The sequence below is a fragment of the Alligator mississippiensis genome, chromosome 6 (assembly GCF_030867095.1).
Source record: "Alligator mississippiensis isolate rAllMis1 chromosome 6, rAllMis1, whole genome shotgun sequence".
NCBI classification, from domain to species: Eukaryota; Metazoa; Chordata; order Crocodylia; family Alligatoridae; genus Alligator; species Alligator mississippiensis.
Window position 1 is genome coordinate 14,715,220 of NC_081829.1, and position 21,474 is coordinate 14,736,693.

Consider the following 21,474-nt stretch of genomic DNA (forward strand, 5'->3'; position numbering starts at 1 on the left):
GAAAAGCCACGGTGCTCACCAGATGCTGCTGGGGGGCGGGGGCAATTCCTCCAGCTCCCCACTGTCCCACACTGCATAAGGGGCTCTGCATGAGCCCCCGGTGTCCCCCTCACTCCCCCAGCCCCACACAGGTGCCCCACCCAGGCCAGCTCTGTCCATTTAAGAAAATAAAACAGAGAAAAGCCCCAGGACTCACCACTCCTGCACCAGCCTCAGGACTTTGGGAGGCTCATGAAAGAGCCCCCACATGGCGTAGGGCTGTGGGGGCCAGCGGGGATCATCACTCCCCCCACCAGCAGGAACAGTGAGTGCAGCTTTTCTTGTTTTTTTTTGTTGGGTTTTTTTGTTTCTTAAAGGGCCAGAGCTGGTCCGGGTAGGACACCCATGGTGGGGCCAGGGAAGCCCCCCATGCAGTGGGGGAAAGCCGGGATGCTTCCCCCCCCCCCCCACCTGGCAGCACCCAGTGACCCAGGGCTTTTTTTTTCCAAAGAGCCAGGAGCTGGGGCAGGCAAGGCAGCCATTGCCGGGCTGGCAGGGTTGGGCCTGGTTGATTCACAGATTTAGCTGAATCAATTCAGGATAGTGATTCGAATCAATGAATCGAATCACTGTCCCCCGAATCAGCTGAATCCAAATCCGAAGCAAATACTAGCCGCTTTGCACAGGCCTAGTGAATTGCTCCCCCAGGGGCTCTGCCCATATTGCCCTCTATCACCTCACATGCTATTTCACCTCATGGGTACAGTGCAGAGACCAAGGTTGTGGGGCTCTAATTGATGCCGACTGCCAAATGCTGCAGTAATAGGGATTGTTCCTACTTCTTTTACAGAGGGAAATTCATGCTAAAGCATGCAGGCACTTGAATCTCTTAGGTTCTATCAAAGCAAAGGCTTGAGTTCCTCTGTTCCAGCAGGGACAGATGTATCTAATGTGGATCTCTCTGATTCACTAGGACAGTCTCGTCATCCCAAGGGAAGGCAGGATTTGAACTGATCCCAATCCATTCCCCACCTCCTTGCCTGAAAATTAAATAAGCCAAGAAGGAGTATTAAAACCAATGAACTTGCTTTTTCTTTCACAGTATTTTTACACGACCATTGCTCTAGGGCTCTTGGCATAGTGGTTTCCCACCACTGAAAAGTGTGAAACAAGGGTTTAATACTATAAATTCAATGTGACAGTGTTTTGCTTTTATTCTGCACAGATGCATAAGACAGTAGGAGGCAATATTGAATCATACCCATAGGCTTTATTGTAGCTCCTCCTAATTGACACTGATGGAGTAGGCTGTTAGTACCAAAGCTGCAGTTTCTTATTATTTCAGTTGCTTTCACCTATGTGTATAGCATACAAGGAATCTGTTCACAGTTCCAGGTTCTGTTGCACTTGGGGTTCCTCAAAAAGCTCAGGAGGAAGAACAGCTTGAATGGAAGGGTTGCTTGGTTCATGGAGCAGGACTTTTTAGCTGACATTAAGTGGTCACATTTGTAAATGGTTGATAGGAGAAGGTTACCATGGGTTTTACTGTGCCAAGGCTTTGAACAGCCTTTGTGGTTCATTGACATCTCCAGAGTTCAGAGAAATGAAAAATAAAAGGAAAACACAAAAAAAACTTCTGGGAACCTCAGTAAAAGACCAGGAGTAGATTTGACTTGAGAGACAGACAAAGGTTTCGTTTATAGTCTCCGATACCTTTTGTTAGTATCTCGTTCTTACCACATCAGTTACCTAGCTTGAGAACCCAAAATATCCTGCTGACAGAACCATGTTAAAGGCATTAATGTGAAGGCTGACAGTCAGATTCAAATTGGACCCTCCATACTTAATTAGGAGATGGGAAGTGTTTAAGAGTCTACATTACAAAGATCATGGCCTTGCACCAGAAGACACAAAACTCAGTAGGCACCTACATTTGTTAGCTGCCTCCATTTTGGATCACAGGGCTCCTGAGGCATCTATACTGGGGTTTCTGAACATGCTCAGAAGTGATTGAGGTATTATACCTAGGTGGAGCATAGGGCCTAATGCAGGCGTGGGCAAAATGGTGGATCCAGCTTGCGGCAAGACTCCATTTCCCAGCAGCCTCTGCCTGTGTCGCAGTTTTAAGGGACAGATGCAGAAAGCAGATGCAAAATGGATTTTCAGGGACTAGAACAGTCTGGAATAGAATCATACTTAGGTGCCTAAATCCAATTATGTACCCAATAGGTGGGAAACAGTCTGGCCCTAAGTAAACTTAAATGTGATTTCCCTAACAATCCCTGAATACATATAGTTTTATAACACACAGTTACATCACCCTTAATATTGAATCACAAAAAAGCAATGAGGAGAAAGAGGATCTAACTACTTTTTGCATTAACTGTTTCTCAGGGACTTGAAAAGGGTGGTGTAAGTGCCTAAGTCCACTTACACATTTAATAGGTGGAATAGATGGAATTTAAGGACCAGACTCTAAGTCTCTGAAGAGGCCCCTGCTGGTATACGTGTTTATACCATGCCTGACTTGCATCAACAGCATTGAATTTAGATAATAAAGCAATGACAGAAGCAGTGCTTACCTTTTGCCCAATAGACTACAGTTTGGAACACTTGCCCCCAAATCAGAACAGCTAAATTTAAGGCCCTCTTGGTGACAGGGGGCCTCAAACCCACAATTCACTTTACAGGGAAGTGCCTAATGACTATGAAAGGACTAGACTGGTTGGGGACACCCTTCATCCCTCCTGTAGAAGTGTACCACTGTACAGGCAAGACTACAAGAATCACGGGGGTCCAAAAGACAGTTGGAAAAAGTGGTCAGGCTCTGTAGCCTAAAAGCTATGGCACTCCACTGGGAAGAAAGTCAGGGGTTTCAGTCTCTTCTCCCAGTTATTTCTTTTTTCTTTTAATTAACAACCATTGAATGTAAAAATCAAAAACAGTGCTGAAGCAAAAAACAAAAAAAGAAACAGAGAACATGTTTTTGTAGCCCAGGGGCTATGGCACTCCAGTGAGATGCGGGAATTGGGGTTCTGGTCCTTTTTACCAGGACTATATTTAGTATTTCATTTGGAATTTCTAAATGTCCTTTTGGAGGTGTCTACAGGTCTGTACTCTATAGGGTATGTAGCCACCTGAACCTCAGTGGCTCGTAAGTACTGCCAAAGTGTATGCATGGGTCGCATAGGGATCCTGGGTGTTTAATGTGGTCAGATTGAATGCTCTTTTAGTGCAAGATACCCAACTCTTAGGGGCCAGAGTTTCCCTGAGCTGGTCTGGGCTTCCAGCTCCCCATGCACCATGCCCACCACCTTCTGCCATCTTTCTGTGCTGCCCCAGGGACAAGCCATCTTATCCCAGGTGGCCCCAGGCAGAGTCATCCCTTGGGCAGGGAGCAAACTGGGGCAACTGCCCCAGACCCCGTGCTTTGGGGGGCTCCATGCCCCATGCCGAGTGCGCCACCACTCCACAAGTTTGCCGCATGCCGTTGGCTTCCAGCTCCAGCCTGAGCTTTGGGGGGCCCTGGGCCTCCCCTCTGTGGTGGTGGCATCCCGTGGGGCTGCCCAAGTGGGCTACTAGTGGGCCGGGTGCTGCCCCAGCTCTGAGACAACACTCGGCCCAATCCAACTGATCCCTGATCCTGTCCACTGGAAGCCTGCCTGGTGCCGCTCCCCGGGCAGGCTCAGTGCTACCTCCAGTCTGGGGCAGCATCCGGCCCACTAGACAGCCACCCACACAGCCCCAGGGGGTGCCACCACCATGGAGGGAAGGACCTGGGCCCCCCACAGCTCAGGGGCAGCTCAGCCCACTGCCAGCCCACCCCCCAGCGATCAGCAGGCTCCGACTCTGACAAAAAAAAAGGATCAGGCCCCCCACTGTAACTTGATGAAAATAATTTAAATGGTTTAGTCCTCAGGGTTTTATTTTATGCCCCACCGTTTCAGTTTAGGAGGAATAGAGTAAAACTTTGGGAATTAAATCCCCGTCACGTGTACAAGCGTCCTTAGACAGTTAAGTGTGATTCTATTCCATCCTGCTTGAGTCCTTCAAAATCTGTTAATACTAAAGGTAGGCAGGTGTGTTCTTCTCCTTCTCACTGCTTTTTTGGACTCATGCTTCAGGGTCAGATGATACTTTATTACAAAAACAGGCAGTAATAGATTTTCAGGGACCTGAACAGGGTGGAATAGAGTCACACTTAGGTGATTCCACTTACATGCCTAATAGATGGAACAGAATCTGGCCCGAGGCACCTACAGAACCAGTTGGACATCAGCCCTCAGTATGTATGTGCTTTCTCACGATGCCTTGTTTGGAGTTCTGCTTTGCTGTTCTAAGAGTGATTTAGGATTCATGTAGCTGCTTGACGTAGCCAGGACTGTTGACATGAGTCAAGGTATCTCCTTACTGGATAGCGGACACTTCAGCTCTTGTGCGTTTCAACTGTATGGCATTCCAGCCCTTCCTCACGCTTGACTTACATGACTGTAATAAAGCACACAAACAAAATGCATTTCAACATGTAATCATCAGAGGTGAATGTGACAGGAGTGATAACCCACATGCAACTCTATTTGCTCACTAGTTGTAAATTGAACAGGAGCTATATATAGAAGTGAGATAGCTAATAAGTGGGAGAGGAAAACCTTCAGTGTTTCCATTCTGTTCATTTACACTTCCCACAAACAAGACAAAAGAAAACCTCCTTGATGGGCTGCCAGCCGGTTGCCATCTGAGTCAGTTGCTCCAAACCACAGCCTCAAGCGCAATCTGTAATACCAGATGTCACGCATTCTTATGGCCAGATTCTGAACTCAGTTACCCAAGGCTGAACCCGCTGCAAACAATGTTTTTCCTCCCAATTCACATTAGAATAGTTGGTATCAAAATCTGGCCTGTTTGCTCCCCATACCCGGTACATGTAACCCCCAAGTACTCACTGGCCATGTCTACAGGACATGGTGACTGTGCGGTAGCCAGAGACTACTGTGCAGTAGTGTCACATAGCAGGAACTGTGATGCGATGCTACTGCTCAGTATTCTCTGGTTGCCGCGCAGTCAGTGTCATAAAAAAGCCATTCATCAGTGCTACTGTGCAGTAATGGGTTACTGTGAAGTCATATAGTACTTGTAATGTACTGCTGTGATGTACTGAGTAATGACTGCTCAGTCAGCACCCTGTATAGATGTGGCCACTGACAAGGAGTTTGGCATGGGTGAATGTCAGTAGTCCTGATCTCATCATTTCATACCTCAGCAAAAACGTTTGATATATACTACTAGCATTTGACAGAGAGCTTACCCTACCAAACTCATCAGTCCATTAGTTAAACAGTTAGTGTGTCTAGGCACAAGCTGAGAGTCTGCTCTGATGCACTGTAATTACAGCGCATTGAAGCAGACTCAATTAATTGAATCTGCCGGAGCCTGGTAATTACTGCACTCCAGTCAGACTGTTTCTCATGTATCAGCGTTCCCATACTTCAAAGTGGTGCTTTAACTAAAGCTCATTTAATGAGCTGCTGCCATTTTGAAGTGCAGGGATACTGATACATGAGAGGCTCTGGGTGCTTTCATTAGAGCTGCTAATTAAAGTTCCCTGCTCACTTCAGTCCCAGAGGGTGCGTAAAAATACCATTAGAGTAACACTAATGTCAAATATGGGAACGGGCTTATAAAGGAGGACAGGGTTGTTGCTGTCATCTTGTGCACAGATGTGTTTTTATTGAAATATCATAATAACTGCGATTTGTATAATTATTTATGTATGTTATAATATATCTTTAAATGGGTTCATTGCCAATGAAAATTCTCTAAGTGGCAGTACTAGAAACAGAAGGACCAGTGCTTATGCACTCTCTTCCCACATGGTCCTTGCCCTAATCTGTAAAGGCAACCTCTGAACAGGTGACGGGAATTCAGTTTCCAATGGTTCATTCAGCTCTTGGCCCTTCTTCTGAGACTGCAAAAGAAGACCAGTCAGTGAAAGCTGTAGTGGGATTTGTGATGCCTGCAATGGGTCAAAATGAGACTCATTGAGTATGGAGCATCAGCTAGATGGCAATGATCCCTGATTCTTAATAACCTGGCTGCCAATAGGGAGGTTATCCTACAGCAGTAGATCCATCATGGTTTCATTAGCGTTGACCCATCAATGCTGGCATTTGCAGGATTAATGATGAGAGGACACCTGAGCAGAAGTAGCACTTCAACCTGCTGAACATTCCTCCTTCTGTGTCTCCAAAAGAAGCTGCTGCAGCCTCAGGGATACAAGAAAGGGGTGAAAGTAGAATATTTGACAATCCAACATCTGGTGGCTTATCGCTTTGGCCAAGGGCGGGAGTAGCAATAACAAGGCTGTTAATATATGGGGAAAAAAAACAGTTCTTTCTTTCTTTTCTTCCTTCTTAGATTTGTATGCCACTCTAACAGGGAGCCTAGGGTTTCTGTTACTTTAAGAGGAAAGACTGTGGCAGATGGAGCCCAGGCGGCTGAATAGAGGCTAGTTGCAAGAGGACAGGCAGCAAAGAAAAGCTTCTGCCTGGGCACATTAAGGAGAAGAGGAACACCGGTAGCCAATCAAGAGAACACTGCACAGAATAACCTGATTGTCTTCAAGGGAACAGACCACTAAAAGCCAAAGGCTATGAGTGCTTGTTGCAGAGCCACCTGCTCTGCAGTAGGACAGAGCCTAGTTCAGGCTACAAGGGCGCTACTAGAACAGCAGTTTAGGCTGCCAAGGAAAACAGCTGTCAGGCCTTAATGAGAAACCCCTGCAGGTGGCTGTGGGAGGCACCTGACCAAAAGTGGCAGGGTTTGGGGAAGCATATAAACCCAGGGCCTGACCCTGGAAATGGCCAAAGAAAGAGCTCCAGAGCAGGAGTATAGAGGAGTTTCTGAGCAACATTTGAGCTTTCCTGGCCATGTAGTTAGCATGCTACCGACTTGCAGTGGAATAGGACTTGGGGCAGGGGGAAGTTTGTGAGTCAGCAGAGAGGCTGAGGTTTGGGTTCAGACCCAGCAACGAATTTATGTTTTGGCCAGAGGGCTTACTCTTTTGTTATAGTTAAAACCAGTGGACCTCTGGACTAGGAGGTCCTAGAGTGCCAGAGAGGCTTGAGGCTTCTGAGACAAGGTGCAAGCTGCAGTGTAGCCCAGATGGTGAGAATCAGGGCCAGGGGCCTAGCAGTAGAGGAAGAGAGACCGAGACAAGTTCAAGGGCCCAGTGCCTGTGAGAGATGCAGTTAGGGCTAGATGCCTGCAGCCCAAGAAGAGCAGAGACTGATAAGTAACTTAAGAGCCTGAGAAGACAGAAATGAGACCAGGGCCAAAGGCCCACTGAACTGATTGAATGGTGACACCTGGGCCTGGCTACAGGGGAGTTTTGGAGACCATAAACCTAGCCCATAAGGTAACTGTTGCCCAAGCAGCACATATGGGCTAGGAGGGCCAATTTAGTGAGAAGGATATGCTGACAGGAAGAGAGATTAGGGCTCACGCTAGGGTCCCAGGGCAGCCGTCCTTTCTAAATTTAAGAACATCGAGGTATGGCGGATGGGAGTAAAGGGAGGGACCTTGGGGCCAAAGCAGAGCAGAAGCCACAGGGCCATCAGAAAGTCATGATCCCCACTTCTGGGGCTTGGTCCTGTTGCAGCCACCCTTCCCAAAAAGGCTCAAGGTAGTGATTCCCCTGCATGATCTTGGTTAAGTTATTTACCCCTCTATGCCTCAGTTCCCTGGATGTCAAATGGAGGTAACAGCACTGTTCCCCCTCACAGGTGACATGTGAGAATATATCATTAAATTGGGGCCCTTGGATACTCTGGGCATGTGTAGATGAAATGGGGGGCACTAAATTGAAGTGGTGGATTTTAAAAAACACCGCTTCAATTTAGGGCTGATTAAACCCCTATGTGATGCACATGCCTTGCTGACTTGTCTGCCTCTCTGGTAGGTAGGGGAGGGCGAGCTGCTGGTGGGCGGAGTGGTCCCTGGGCAGGGGGGGCTGGTGCTTTCCTCTGCGCCAATGGTGCCCCCCACACCCTCCCCAGTGGCACCTGCCCACAGGCACTCGGCTCGGGCAATCCTGGAGGGTACCACAGCCACAGGGGGAAACACTGGGCCCTCATGCAGTGCAGGCAGGCAGGCTCCAGGGGGAAGGAAAAAAAAAAGATCAGGTTTGCCACTTTTCTGGGGCGGAGCTGCTTTTCCAGGCAGCTGCCAGGCTGCTTGCGGGGCTTTCTGCAGAGCTGTGGAGCTGCATGAAGCCCGGTGCTTCGCTCCGTGGCTGTAGGGGCAACAAACTAAAACTCCTTGAAGTTAGTTGCTGTGCCCCAAGTCACTTAAGGTTCATTACACTGCCGATTTTCCTACAGTGGCTGAAATTAATGCTCAATGTGCTGCTGAGGCATGCAAACACCGACACCATTAAAATGGTCCAAAAGCATTTAGCCCTCTTTCAAGTGTCGTGCGCACACGCCTCTCGTTTTGTCTACACATGGCCTATGATACTTGAGATGGACAGAAGCTAGATGGATAGTTAGGTTTCTCCAAGGAAGGGAATTGGAGTCTTGGCTTTCAGACCCTTTAGGTTTTCACTGCATGGATGGCTGACTTCTGTTTTGATGCTACAGATGCATTGCATGAAGTGACTTGTTCTTTTGGCACTTCCACTGCAGATTCTAGCAACAAATATTTGGATAGTTTCCACAACCTGGACTCGGAGACAGACAGTACAGTGTGATGCAGTGAACTCTTTACTGAGCTCCTTAACCCAACTGAGGTGTACTGTAGATGCTGTTTAGCGGCTCCATATATATCTTCAGTGAATCTTTTTAAGCCAGTAGCCTAAGTATGTAACTTCAAGAAGGAGTACAAAAAGCAGTATTGCAGTCTAGCTCAAGTGCAGGTCAAGAGTCTTTGATAGGCAATCTAGGTAACCCCAGCTGAGCTGTAGCTACAGGAACTAGCTACAATGTACAGATCAGGTCCAGCAGAAGCATGAAAAATGTGGACAGGTGACAAAAGGTAATTCTAAATCTTGCTTAAAAAAGTGACTTTTTAATTTTTTTAAAATGTTATTTATTTATTTATTGATTGCACTAGGCCCAATGACTTTCAGGTGAGCTAGAGCAGAACTTTTAGAAAAATGCACCCAGGCTGCTTTAAAGATTCGACCACAAGCCGTGTGAAGATGTTCAAATGGTTAATAACCCTCATTCTAAAGTCATGCATATTCTTTTTAAAGGTGGCTGTGTATGATCTGTAACTGACTTGAAGGACATTAGATTAAATTATTTTAATGACAGCCAATATATGACTGAGAGTAAACTCCCATTGGTGACCCACTGAGAGAATGTCCCAGGGCAGTGACGGAGATAAGGAAATACAGATGAAGACTGGCATGAAATATGTCCAGAACATTTGGAAGGTGTGAGGCTGGAGCCAGTCCAAGGAGAGATGGGAAGGGCCTTGGGGTTGAACTTTGTTGTTTCTGACCCTTTGCCTATGATTCCCATTATAATTCATAGTGGAATACTTTGGTTCTCAGGTGCAGCTTATACATTTCAGTCCCTCCTGATGCCTCACACTTTCACACATGATGAGCCAAAGCAGGGTACAGTGTGCTGAGAAGTACCTAGACAAGGCAGCTTGCTTGAAGAACAAAGTGTTATTACAATCCAAAGCACAGAAATTGTTCCCAATGGAGCAGTGTAAATGGGAATGAGAAGCCAAACAGCCATGCAGACATGAGTATCCCATAGAGCTCCTGCTTCCCACCTTTCCCTAGAGACCAAAATTTACCTTGTTGAGATTCTTTCATTTTGGTTTCTGCTCTTAGCTTCTCATCATGACCCAGGGACCAGTAATAGTTTGACTCCAAATGCTCTCATTTTCTCAATGTAGAAAAAGCTTCTTCCTCCTCCTCTAATTCAGTGAGCTGAAGAAAAGCTAGGTGTAGGACTTTGGCACTAGATATGACACTGCTGGAAGACATGGAAAGAGCATGAATGCCATTGTCAGAGCCTATGAGGAGGGTCCAATTATTGTTCTCATTAACAGGCAGTAGATGCACCAAGCCTGAGATAACTAAAATTCACTGTGTAGGTATTGTAGTAGGCATGAATGTGGGAACTTTGTGATTCTGCAAGGAAGCCTGTGAAGGGAGGGAAGCATAATTTATTGGTGGAAACACAGGCCTGGTATTATGCAGATTTGGGTTCTAGCTCTGACTTGGATTCTGTCCTGCAGTTTGACCTGGGATAAACCAGAAGGCATACAGGCCAAAGACCAAACTCACAATGGGCATCTTTCCATATGCTCTGGGGGGAGGGGGTGGTTTTAATTAGAGTGATTCCAAGAGTCACTCTCATCAAAGTGCCTGCAGTCTTGTGTATTCAACGTCCCGTGCTTCAAAATGGCAGCAGGGGTGCTTTAATGAAAGCTCGTTTGACAAACTTTAGTTAAAGTGTCCCCACTGTCATTTTGAAATGCGGGGACACTGACTATGAGACACAGCAGCTGCTGGAGCACACTAATTAACACGCTGCAGCAGGCTTGAATAATTGAGGCTACTCCAACGTAATTACAGCATGTCAGAGCAGCATCCCCGCATGTCTATAGGCACCCAATGGTTTTAAGGGAAATGGATTTTTGGCACACTTCTCTCTCTGGGCCCCACTTTCACCATCTGTCGAAGGAGGTGAATAATACTGAGCAAGCCTGGTGTGAGCCTTAGCTCATCAGTGCCAGCAAAATGTTTTACAATCTTTGACTGGCAGGCACTAGCTCAGTGCTAAGCATGTCTGTGCAGGATGGTATTAAAGAACAGGTTTCTGTATTAGCCACATTGCGGCAGTGCAGCACATTCATGTAGTCTGCCAACTGTCTAGAAGGCCCCTGTGATGTCTGCATTTACAGATGCCCCTTATTCACTGTTTGTGGCTCAGACCATTGGCTAGTGATCCAGGGAGTCTTAATCCTGGTTCTGCCACTAGTCACAGCGTATCCTTGGCTAAGTTGCTTCATTTATCTGCTTTTTACCTATCTAAATACCAATAATGTTACATTCCCTCTGTGTTTGGAGTACTGGAGGAGTTCTTTAGTGTTTGTGTAGTGCTTTAAATATAGAAAGTACTGCATACCTGCAAGGTACTATCCTTACCTGCCTCCTGGGAGAGAAGGGACTGCTGAAGGTACAAAAAGGCATGCTGGGTAGTGAGGAGTGACCTGTGGAAGTATCACAGACTACTAGAGCTGGAAGGGACATCAGGAGGTCATGTAGTCCAACCCCCTGCTCAAGAAAGAATCATCCTGACTAAACCATTCTGTCCAGTGGCTGTCTAACCTGCTCTTAAAAACCTCCCACAGCCTGTTCTAGTGCCTTATCACCCTTATAGTCAGAATTTAAATACCCAACCTAAATTTCCCATCACACAATGAAAGACTATTGCTCCTTATCCTGTACTCTGAGGCCACAGACCGGTCTATCTTCAGCCTCCATATGGTGGTTACCCTTTAGGCTATTATCAAATGTGCTGTTATCAAATAGTCCCTTCCTTCTTTTCTACTCCCTACTAAATAATATTAGTTCTTTCATCCTTTCCTCATAAGTCATGGTTCCCAGGTCTCTAGTCACCTTTATTGCTCTCTACTGGATTCTAACTCGTCTGCACTTTTTCCGAAGTGGAAAGTCCAAAACTCGATGTGGTACTCCAGCTAAGACCTCACCAGTGAGTGCTTAATAGAGTACAAGAATCACTTCCCTTGATTTGCGAGTGATGCTCCAATTTTACAGCCCCTTGTGCTATTGGCCTTTTGTTGCTAAAAAAACCCCAAAACAAAAAAGCACACTGCTGGCTCGTATTCAGCTTAATCCGCTTTAACTTCCACTGTGATTTGCCATGGGTAAAGTCAGAATTGCAGAAAGGAGTGTGTGATCAAATGCTTTTCAGCGGTATAGTATATGCACAGTGAGGACAGCTCATTGCACATGCATTACACAGCTGAAGGGAGCATGGCACATCTGCCTCAGAGAGATCCTGGATGCCAGTGAGATCAGAGCCTGCCAGCCGGTTGTATGCATCTGACTGCTTTCATGCAGTTCTGGACTGAGTGCCACTACTGCTCCTCCCCTCTTCTAATCTTTTCACCTGTCCTTGAATTGACAGGGATGCAGAAGGATGGCTGGAGAAGAGCCTGGATAATGCCTGACCTATGGTGTACTGATTGGAGCACTACACAGGCGTGTTAGAGAGATGCAAGTTAAAACTCCCAGGTCTCCTACTATCTGGGTGAGTGCCCTGACTTTCAGCTATTGGTGCTAAAACACAGGAAGGCTTCCCTCTCTATGATATGAATGAAAGTGGATGCCTGTACATGTCCTACTGAGCATGCCCAGTAGCTGTAAGGACATTTACACCTCCATACTGGGCACGTCTACACAAGACGATGCACAGCAACCATAATGCTGCGCAGTAGCGTGCTGGGGAGAAACCATGCTAATATACTACTGCACAGTAGTTTCATAGAGGCCAGGGTCAGAAGAGACCTCAACAAATCATTGAGTCTGACCCCCTGCCTAGGCAGGAAAGAGTGCTGGAGTCAGATATGCTTGTAGACAAGCCCAGTGTATGGGTAATGAAATCTCAAACTATGTAAGTGCTAAAAATGCTTCTTGCATGGCTAGGATGAGCCCAACAAAAGCATCTGTAGTGTAGAGGTCTTCTGCCTTGTCTGTGCCCACAGGTGGGACAACCCATAGGAGATTCTTGACTACAGAAATCACTGAGATCCCTTGGTCTGTGTTAGACAGAAAGGCAGACAAGATTATCATAATAATCCAGTTATTATCACCTAAGAATAAATAGTGCAGTCTTCATCCATCAAGCCTTTGCTCAGTGTCAGTTTGTTTGTCAGTCATGACAGTTTTTGTGATCCAGAAACTTGTCTCCAGGACTGAGAATATAAACATAAGAACAATTTACTGAACAGTATAAAGGGGTACAGAGTTCTGTACATTGGCTCCTCCAGGGTAACTGCCTAGTAACCCTGGAGCTTTACCTCCTGATAAAAGGAAACTGTTTCACTGAGGACTAATTTACCATGGTTTAGGTTCCACTTGCTGCTGAGTAAGAGTGTATGCATGGGCAAATACTGGGAACACCAGATGCCTGGGAAAGCCCTGCCCCTTTTACTCGGTGGGAAATTGTTCAGATGTTCTTACTTTCCCAGTGAGACACATTCATATTAATTTCATATAAATTAACTACCTGGTAATGGTCTGCATGTGCTGCTAAACACAGAAGTTGTCATTTGGTAGTTACCTAGAGACAGTGATCTCACTTTATAGACATGCAGGACAGGATGTGGGTCCGTCAGGCAACCGTCAAAGACACTGGCTGAGAACTCAGTCAGTTGGGGACCTGAAGTCCCATGAGCAAGAACACATCCATGTTCGTGATTATACCAGTTTAGCCACAGCAGGCCATTTCTTAGAGCTAAATGGAAAATTATTTGCAAACCTCCACTGGGTTCTCTATACTGTCCTCCCCTGTGTCTGCCCAGTCCAAAACTTACCCCAGCAAAAACATCCGTTTAGACACCTATCTGGTCACATCCTCACCATACCTCACAAACCCTCCCCACTGTGTGAGAGGACATTGCTCTCATTCCCATTTTGCAGATAGGAAATGGAGACACAGAGACTTAGTGATATGGTCAAGGTCATATAGGAAGCTTCCTGGAAAGTTAGGAGATGAACCTAGGGGTTCAAAATCCCTATCTAATGCCATAAGCATAAGACTATCCTGCCTCTCTCCCATGCAGGTCCTTATTGTTCTTTCTAGCTATTAGCCTGAAATAAGGCCCATGTTTGAAGATCCCCAGAATGGAAGGAGGTTTGAATCTGCATCAGGCTTACCACTATATTTCAGTGACCTCAGCATAATTGAAGGAAACAAGCCTTTGTGGGTGCAGCCATAAAATATTCAATTAATATACATTTAGAAAACAAAGCTGCCCTATTACTGAGAGGTGATCTTGTGGCTGTCTATAAATTCATCAAGGGAGGGCAGCAGAGAATAGGAGATGCTAGGGCACCCTCTGGAGTAAGTAGAAACAATGGCCACAAGTGATGGAGAGCAGATTTAGGTTGGACATTAGAAAGAACTTCTTCACAGTAAGGGTTGCCAGAATCTGGATTTGGCTTCCACGGGAGGTGGTGCTCTTCCCTACAATGGGGGTCTTCCAGAGGAGATTGGACAAGCACCTAGCTGGGGTCGTCTGACCCCAGCACTCTTTCCTGCCCAGGGCAGGAGGTCGGACTTGGTGACCTACTGAAGTCCCTTCCAACCCTAACATCTATGAATTACACATTCCTTGTGAAAAAAACCTTAGTCCCTGGTACACACATTACTATCATTCCACTGCAGTCTTCCTGAGACCCAGCTGAGTACAAAAATCATGTTCCACCTTCCTGCATATTTACCCATAATTAGCCACCATGGGTATCACCTATTATTTAAACACCCAATTATACCTAAGAACCGTATCTACCTATGTCCTTAGACCAAAGATCCTTGTACCTATGGCTACTAGCTGAGGACCAACTTGCCTTTGGGTAGACTTATGTATTGCTAGCATTGTCTATGTTTCATTTACTCTTCTCAACAGTTTTCTGGACTAAAATCTGTCCCATAGGGCTTATATCCTCAGGTCCCCAGAGAAAAGGCCTTATACTTATCACGGCTATCTTGCCAGTGAAAACTAAGAGCATTTATAATGTGTTAGGTTACTGACTATTTAGTGACCTTTCACAGAAAGGTCAAGGTCGAGCTTTCCCTACCCTCAGCAGCCCCCTAACACAAGGGGGTACAACATTTAACATCTCAGTTCAGAGTGAATATTCAATTGTCTCAGTTAATCACTCCCACTTTGTTACAAGCTAGGAGGCTTGTGGTTCACTAAGGACTTGTCTACACCCCTCCCCACCCCCCCCCCCCCAAAAGGGAGAGGGCGTGGATTCTGGTCACTTCTCCCAGTGGGGCAGAAACTATCTCCCTACTGTATATCCATTTTACCAAGGAAATACTAAATGGAAGGTGCCAAACGACATCAAGGACAGGATCTAGGGAATGCCTAAATCATACTTGCTTGGGAAGTTGTTATACAGGTAAGTGGCCTAACCACTAGACCTGGGGTGTCCAAGTCAGATAAGTGGCATGGAGCTGGTCCATGGGACAGATGGATGGTGCAGGGCCAGCCTCACAGGCCAGTTCAGGCCCATGGACACCCTGCATGTGCCAGATCCAGCACCTATGGCACCTGCTGTGGTGGGTCCAGGACTGTGCTGCAAACAGCCCCCACTCCAGCTGGCCCAGGAGCTGTGCTGCATGCGATGTCTGCGCTGGGTCAATTGGAGTAGGTGCTTCATGTGACACATGTCCTGGACTGGCCAGCGCAAGTGCCACATGCAGTGTGCATACAGAACTTGCCAAAGCAGGTGCCACATGCAGCACATATGCAACACCAGCTGGAGCAGGTGCTGTATGCAGCATAGCCCAGGACTGGCTAAACCAGGAGCTGCAGGCACTAAATCTGGGATGCTGGGGGTGTTCTGGTTTGGCCCAGTGTAGGTGCCACATGCAGCATGGGTCCTGGAGCAGGCACTGCATGCAGCACATGTTTTGGACTGATTGGGGTAGGGGCCATGTGTGTCCTGTATCGCTGGCTCTTAGATCAGGGCTGGTTTAGCATGCACCATGTGTGGTGTATACATCAATCTGAGATCCAGAGGCATCACTGGGGGCTGGAAGCTGGGGCTCTGCCAGTCACATCCAGCCTGCAGGCCGTATCTTTGATGCCCCTGCACTAGACTATTGGGTTAAAAGCTGAGCAAGCCCTCCTTCTCCCTTTTACCTCCAAATGCAGGTAGCAAATTTGCACCCGATTAGTTACTGTACAGTAATGCACATGTAGATGTGACCCAGGAGCAAATTTGCTCCTGGATCAGCCCTTCCACTAGGGGGTAACTCTTAGGCTAGCCCCAGAGCTCCAGGGTGGGAGCTTCTCTCACCCCAGGGCTGGACTGCCTCTGGCTCCAGCCACCAGGCCCAGCTGCAGAGAGCTGCACCTGCCTGCAGCTCCACCCCTAGCAGCCTGTCTGGATCCTGTAGCTACTGCAGGGCATTGCCTGTGCCACACTGCTGCTAGTCTCATGCTAGACCCCTGCATTAGGTGCTACAGGCAGCTCCCTGGCTGGGCAGCACCGGGATAGCTGTGCAGAGGCCTAGAGAGCCATAGTGGGACCCACGATGGTAAGATCCTTGCCTAAGCCCACACCTGTGCCAGCCACCTGGTTCTCAGCTGGTTACAGGAAAAGACTGGCAACCTCATAGTGCTGTGGGATGAAGCAGAGATGTAGCGCCAGTATGAGTGGAATGGGTGCTCCAATGTCCATGTCTGTGAGGGGCTGTCAGCTCAGATGCAGAAGCATGGTTAAAACCAGTTGGTGTGGCAGTGCCACATAAAGGTCAATGCCTTGTGGGCACAGTGGGTGGCCATCACCAACCAAAATGTGATGGACACCCACTGTGCCCTTTAAGTCCATGCCCTTTATACAGCAACTGATGGACATCCTCGCATCCTGGGACCCAGGCCACAGCCATGCTGTCTACAGCAGCACAGGTGGCCTGCCCAAGCCCCTGCCCTAGCCTGGCTCCCATGGTGACATGTCACTGGGGGAGGGTCCCTTGGGCATCCACCAACCCGAACCACTGAGCTCCCTGGCTGCACCCCCACCAGCAGCTCAGGGAACCCTGGCCATCACCTTCTGTGCCAGCTCCACAGCCCCAGCCCCTTCCATGAGGCAAGGCTGGCCATAACACCACCACCTGCCAGCAGCACCAGCTCATCCCCAAGGCATGCCCCCAGCTGGGCATCCACTTGCCGTGCCCCACCATCTGAGGTGGGGTCTAGCCAGGGAGACAGGGTTGCAGTGGCAGGTGTGTGGCAGCGGTCCTGGGATGGTGTGTGGTTGCCTGCCAGATAACTGCTGCACATTGGTGAGCCAGGAGGGGCAAGACAGCTGTGGGCCAGGTGGCAGTCAGGATGAAGGACCAGCAGGGCCAGTGTGGTGGCCAGCAGGAGCCCAGGGTGCTGGTTGTTGTTGCCAGGGGCAGGACCTGGAGCGGCGGGAGGCAGAGGCAGCAAAGAGAGTGCTAGCGTGTGCTGTCCCTGTGCTGGGTACACTGCTCCTGGCCAGGAAGTGGCAAGCAGGGCTGGCAGCTGCAGCTGGAGCCTGGAGCTCGCCCAGTGGTGGCAGGGGTCCATTGCAGGGCCCTAGGATGTAAGAACAGATTGGCAGCAAATCTGCTCCAGCTTCCCTGCATGTGTAGATGCTTGCCCAGTACCATTTACTCGTAATTTACTTGTGAGTGAACTGGTGCCACAGCAACTGCACATTTAGACACAGTTAATAACACAAATGTAGATGCTGACCCCAGTATAAATTGTGCCGTCAGCCCAGCCAGACGGGGGCTATATTCCTGTTGCTGCCTAACCATGTGGCTTGGCAGCTGCAGAGCCTCATGGCCCCGCCACCTCCTCACTGCCTGACATGGTCACCCAGTGCCTGGGCCTGAACCTCCGTGCCTCATGCCAGATTTGGGCTGCCCCCCTAGACCTCCAGACCACAGTGCCATCACCAGCTTGAACCTGGGCCTGCAGGGGGCAAAGCTGGGCAGGGGCAGCCCTGGCCTAAACTGTTTTTCCCTGGCTCAATTTGCTTTTGTCCCAGGTGCACATGTAGACACTGTGCCTGGAAATAGTTTACTACAGAGCAAATTGCTCCACAGTTTATTCAGTTACATTAACTGCACAGGAACGTCCACAGAGAGGTTACTGGTGGAAACAGGTGTCTAAAGCAGAGGCATCAAACACACGGCCCAGAGGCTAAATCTGGCCTGTGGAAGTGGGTCATCTAGCCCATGGCACTTCTCACGTGTGGTGATCACTAAGTGCAATAAATACAGACATATAAGAATGTGAAGAACTAAACAACTAACTTTATTGTGGAACAGTAAGCAATGTCAGCAGACCCTTAGGCTCTTTTTAACTAAGCAGCAGCTACCACCAAACTAAGGGACCAACTTTCAATTCCCAACCCTTCTAAATTACAATGTGTCTCTAAATTATAACTTCTAACACTACATCCTGGACTGGACAAAGAGTCTTTGTGAGTCAGATTCAGTTTGCAGTGCTTGTTCCTGCAGCTGCCAAGGCTGCTACATTGATGTGGCTCCAGAAGAGGGGCAGGCAAGTATTTCAGGTGCAGGGCCGCATATTGAGTTTTAGCAAGACATTGCGGGCAGCATGACATGCACCCAGGGGCAGATAAATATTAATTTTCTAAATTTTTTAGGGGCCCCATGGGTTGGATAGAATGGGATGGCGGGCCGCGTCTGGCCTGCAGGCCACATTTTGCCCACCCCTGCTTCAGAACCCCAGGTGTTAATATTACTGCTGCTTGTCTCCTACCCCACCCACCTTATCTGCAATGAAATATGGGTCTTTTAATTAATGTTGACAACTAAAATCAGCAAGAGAAAAGGGGGGGGGGGGGGCAGCTGTGTTAACCCCCTGAATTCCAGAGCTCTGCTAATACAGAGGCTCCAGCAGCAACAGGGATTACCCCTTCTGCTGCCACTCTCAGGTTAACCAGACCATGTGTTCCACATCTGGCCCACAGGGACAAATGACTTTGACTTCCCTAGTCTAGGGAATTACTCACCTCCAAGGTTAGACAGTAATGAGTAGGGGATTTAAGGATGTAATTTTTGGATTTAGGCATTAGAGCCCCTTTGGGAACTGCCCCTTGATCCATATTCAAAAATTCCCAAATACTGTGGGAAAAGCTGTCTTTGCTGTCTTCCTACTTAAAAAAAAACAACCCAGGAAATAGCAGTATTTTTTGGTGTTTATCTAGCATCTGCCATCCTTCCATAGTTAGACTGAGTTTGTCATGGTAGGAACTCTTGTTTCTTACTGTTTGTGAAGTGCCAAGCATACTGTTGGTACTATCATAGCACTACTGTGTATTTCTAATTGATGCTGAAGACCCTAAAAGCCCTGTAACAGCTGGATAGAACGTGTAAGCCAGCTGTAGAAATGCTGGGTTTCCCATCATCCTGCACTATACCCTCAGGGGCAACAAAAGGCAGCTATTTATCTTCATAAAGCAATAGTTCTTAGGTGTGTAAGAGAAGAATATGGTATCCTGCACAGGGAATGGTTGTAGGAGGAATATAGGGTCTATTTTTTTTTTTTTAAACTATGACCCTGATGAGATTTTCAGAATGGTTCAGCCAATTTAGTGTCCTGAATAAGGACTGGACTAGAAGAACTGCTTAACACCTAGAAGCTCCCAGAAGTAGAGAGGGAGTGAGATGTAAAATACCATTCTGGGAACAGATTCCACCTGCCTCCCCCCCCCCCCCCCCGAGCTTAACCCTACCATAGAGGGACTATATTTGTGTAATGTTAAAATGGGACACTACACTCCCCCCATTCTCTGACATGCTTACATACCTCTGAGCTCCAGTCTCAGCTGAGCATGCTGAATCATTCGGGGTGTGGAAGGGTGAGGTATGGAGTGCCGGAGAGCAGAGAAGGCATGCATGCAGCTCTGGAGAGAAGGTGGCGGTGGTCCCATTTTCACCAGTCCCTTTTAAACACATGTCCTGGGGATCCTTCTGCAAATGGGACAAAAGTGATCATTTAATCAAACTAATGGGATACCCAAAACAAGTATTTTAAATTGGGCTGTCCCAGTGAAAGTGGGATATGTGGTCACCTTACCTGACCATCACCCTTCCTATAACTCTCTTTCTACCCTGGACATCATCACCCTGTGTGTAGTGTCTCTGGTGATCCCCCTGGTTGTTTTGTACTGCTTGATTTGCTATAAGCCATTGCCTTGTTCCCTACTGAGTCCCTACTGAGCTGTGCCAGACCAATGCACTGAGAATGCCAGGCTTCTCCAGGTAAACACAGCACATGGTAATTCATTATCTCAATTGCACATTGTTTTCATACTTTGCCGATGTGCATTTCCCGGAGAGCTGATTATGTCACACATTAACCATCTAGATCTCCTTATTTCCTTTATGCAGAGATGGCTTTTGTCAGTCCAGCATGTTCATATTTCAGCTGAGCTTCAAGAACAAAGAGTCCCCACTAATTCCTTTCTGCTTAGTCACACAGAGTCACGTATAACCAAAATTGGTGCAGAAATGTTGCCAACCGCAAACCTCCAGCCCAGCTGCCTGTGGTGAATTTGCATATCAGCTAGCCAAGGAGAATCTCAGGGCAAGCAGCATTTACCACAAAAAATGCTTTTGTTCGATCCTGTGAGGGAATGTTTGCAGAGTCAGAGCCTTTCCCAAAACAATGGCGATAATCCTCCCATCTAGCCTGTCCTCCCCAGAACTTTTCTCCTCCCTCAACACTTATGTCAAGGCCAAACTAAACTGGCATATCAGCAGGTTAAAATACACTTTGTTTTCTTTTAATGACCACATAGAAGTATTTACTCCTTGATAGCAGAATGTGGAGCAGTGAAAACACCCCTTGGCTTTTCCTAACCCTACGTGCTACAGGGCAAGCATCAAGCCTTCACAAAGGCTGTTGTGTAGTGAGCGATTCATTGCATGGTCACCTATCTTGGCCAAGATTAAGATAGACAAGTTAGTACCAGTGTACAGCAAAAATCCTGGGGGGTTCCAACTACAGGGGAACTTTGGAGGCTCAGGCAAGAATCCTTTTTGCTACATCCAAGGGATGTAATTTCTTTATTGCAAGGGACATCACAGATGAAAGAAGCATGTGCAGATTATGCAAGAATGCTCTTAAGCAGGCACTGAATTATCACAAGCCTTGTATCATCCATGGGAGAAAAAAGTCTGGATCACAAGGCAGGTATAAAACAACAGACATGAAACAGGGGGGCCAGGTAAGAGGTAATTTGAATAGTGTAAGATTAATTTTGCCTAGCTCAAGAACTATCCACTTGCTCTAGTCAGTTGTTAGGCTTTTATCCCAGATTAAAATACAAACCACCATAAATCATTAACTGTATCACCACAAATCGTGTTCACCAGTTAGCACTCTCTGAACATTTTGAGATGGGTTTAAAAGCTGTAACATTTTAAGAATCGGAACTTTTGGCGCTCCCTGTATTTTTCTGTCTACCCTTTGGAGATTCAGGAACTTGGAGATTCATGTTTTATTCTGCAATCAGAAAGCCTAGAAACTTACTTTTTAAACGCATGGATCTTTCATCAGCATATGGCTTCAGGAGTTAGATCTTTAAGGTTATGCCACCATGATATACTTACTGTCTCCGGAGGCAGTGCCCTCCAGCACACTGCACTACTCTAGGTCAGCTGCTTTCTAAATCATAAGTAATATAGCTGTGTCCGTGCATCTGTGCAG

The 21,474-nt window shown here is 47.4% G+C and overlaps 1 long non-coding RNA gene across 1 annotated transcript; it reads right to left on the reverse strand.

Moving 5' to 3' along the window:
* Positions 1 to 1,229: 1,229 nt before the first annotated feature.
* LOC109283542 (uncharacterized) lies at positions 1,230 to 19,982 on the reverse strand. Its single transcript, XR_002090741.2, has 5 exons — positions 19,840 to 19,982; positions 19,570 to 19,733; positions 11,147 to 11,211; positions 9,787 to 9,968; positions 1,230 to 4,467 (listed from the first exon to the last, which is right to left on the reverse strand). It is a non-coding gene; the product is annotated as an uncharacterized LOC109283542 (long non-coding RNA).
* Between the last annotated feature and the right edge of the window lie 1,492 nt (positions 19,983 to 21,474).